This window comes from Tachypleus tridentatus, chromosome 2, assembly GCF_004210375.1.
Source record: "Tachypleus tridentatus isolate NWPU-2018 chromosome 2, ASM421037v1, whole genome shotgun sequence".
NCBI lineage: Eukaryota > Metazoa > Arthropoda > Merostomata > Xiphosura > Limulidae > Tachypleus > Tachypleus tridentatus.
The window spans coordinates 125,799,127-125,801,492 of NC_134826.1; the positions used below are offsets into that span (position 1 = coordinate 125,799,127).

At 39.1% G+C, this 2,366-nt stretch overlaps 1 non-coding gene across 1 annotated transcript; it reads right to left on the reverse strand.

Moving 5' to 3' along the window:
- Nucleotides 1–360: 360 nt before the first annotated feature.
- TRNAI-UAU (transfer RNA isoleucine (anticodon UAU)) lies at nucleotides 361–452 on the reverse strand. Its single transcript is given in 2 exon segments — nucleotides 361–396; nucleotides 415–452. It is a non-coding gene; the product is annotated as a tRNA-Ile (tRNA).
- Between the last annotated feature and the right edge of the window lie 1,914 nt (nucleotides 453–2,366).

Below are 2,366 nucleotides of genomic sequence, written 5' to 3' on the forward strand. Positions count from 1 at the left end.
TTAATAACAGAAATATGGTAGAGATATATCCAGGGCATATTTCCGAAACGATTTGTTTTGAAATTCGCGCTAAGATTCATGACGGTTATCTGCTCTAGCCGTCTTTAATTTAGTATCACAGTCCACAATAACTCATGTGCTAGTCTTTTAACAACGAATATTGGGATTGATAGTCTCCTTATAAGGCCTCCATGACTCAAAGGGCAAGCGTGTTTGGTGTGAAGGGAATTCGAAACTGCGACTCTCGGATTACGTGTCAGTGTCTTAACCACCTGGTCATGCCGGGCCAAAATATCAGATCGTGAATTTCAATTGAAATGCTTTGCCTACGTGACAACGAGGTAGAAAACAAAATGTTTATTCCCCAGGTGAGGCTCGAACTCACAACCCCGGCATATCCCAGAAGTACTGTCTTATAAGTACCGTGCGCTAACCAATTGCGCCACTGAGGATATGATTATAGTTGCAATAGAAGCTCTAGGATGCTTCACTATTTCCTATAAACCTTTACCTATTAGCCAAGTTAACACTTAAACGACCCAACCCAGAAGGATACTTAACATTCTTAGACGTAGCAATAGAAATCCAATACAGACAATTACGAAGCTTTATACATAACAAAGAATCCTGGGGCGTAGAGTTTTTACACCTGATGGGAGTGGGGATGATTTTTGCAACAACTTATGTGGACTGTTCAATTTGGAAATTGGTAATCTCTAATTACGAGAACCTGAAACCTATAAACATACAGTCACAGAGTAATCGTGTTGCCACGATACTTCAAGGTTTCCATGTAGGTTTGTGTAAGTGAGGTCTTGTGAACAGTTTTCAAAATGTTAACAGAATAAAGACAAATGTCTCACAAATTAGCTGCCACATGAATTTATTCCTGCACAGTATAAGAGATGGCCATTATACTTGACAAGGTTACTTATAACTTTCATTGTATGAATTACGTTTTCAAATATTAATAAAATTAGTAATTACCCTTGATAAGTTTATATGTACCGAAAAGGTTGTTTGATAAAAATAATTAAAATGTCTTTGCGAACTCTTCAAAATTACACATCAATACAATGTAGCCCATAATTATTCATTGGTCCTCTAGTCTACATGTTCCCAAACGTAGACCTCGTTTGTGATGATCTGTTTATGAATTCTTTCATAATCTCTTCTATATTTATCCTGGCACCTCATCTTTGTGAGTGTGACAAACTGCCACATGGTTGAGGCGATACTGAGACATAGTTGACCTTAACCACGTCTTTAACCGTCTTAATGAGAAAATCTGCGTTCACATTTGTAGCTGGATACTGGACATACAAGCAAAATTTTCTTGAGAAGAAACACTTCGTTTAACATCTGCTGGCTTGTTTCATGTATTTTACAGGAAGCATCCTTCGCACCTTTCAGAGATACTGCTTTTGAAGTTACTTTGAACATGAGAAACTGAAACTCGAGCCGTTGTGCAGAGATTTCTCTATAGAAGTTTATAACCGAGTTGTCAATCTTGCCAGATTTGATCATGTTCTCAAGTGCCAGGTATTGCCTCATGTCATTGTTGTCTGCATTGAATGTAGTGGTCAGATGTTCTATGACTGCGTCTACAAATTCAATATATTGGCTTCTGCAGTAATCTCTAGCTGTTGCAGAATGGTGTGCTGAGCCATTACCTGTTATCCTTCTGGGGATTCTGCGAATGCGTGGTATTTCAATAGGCACCAGATCAAGGGAAGTTACCTTTTTCTCAGCTTCATGAAATATCTTGTTGTAATTTTCCTCTGTTCGCAATACCCGCAATTGCTCAACTGTCATTGCAGAGGTTTCAATCATGTCAGATACTGTCGCTGATTGTGCTTGGAATGCACGGTTTAGTTCCTCTAATACAGCTAATGAATGCTGAGACATCAACAATCCTAAAACTGTCTTTCTTTTGCCAAATCTGTCCAGCAGACCTCGTGCTTTCCCTGATACATCTGATTTTTCATTTGCTAATTCAGACAAAGAATCAACAATGTCACTGTAGTGATCATTAGCACATGTAATTGCAGAAAGGCGGCACAACCAGCGTGTTGAACACAGTGGGCGGATGTATTTAACTGGACCATTGTGGTTGTCTGACGATACAATATTTTCAGAGATTGTCTTGTATTTACCTGACCTCTGAAGCAAGACACCAAGTTCATGTACCCACTGGATAAAATTTCGAACACATTCACAACCTTCAACTGCATGTTGCATTATTAAATTAGCCTTGTGTGCTCCGCAGTGAACAAACAAAGCTGATGGTTGCTTCTCTTTTACTTTTGCCTGGCATCCACTGTACGCACCACTCATGTTAGCGGCTCCATCATACGTTTGTTCTC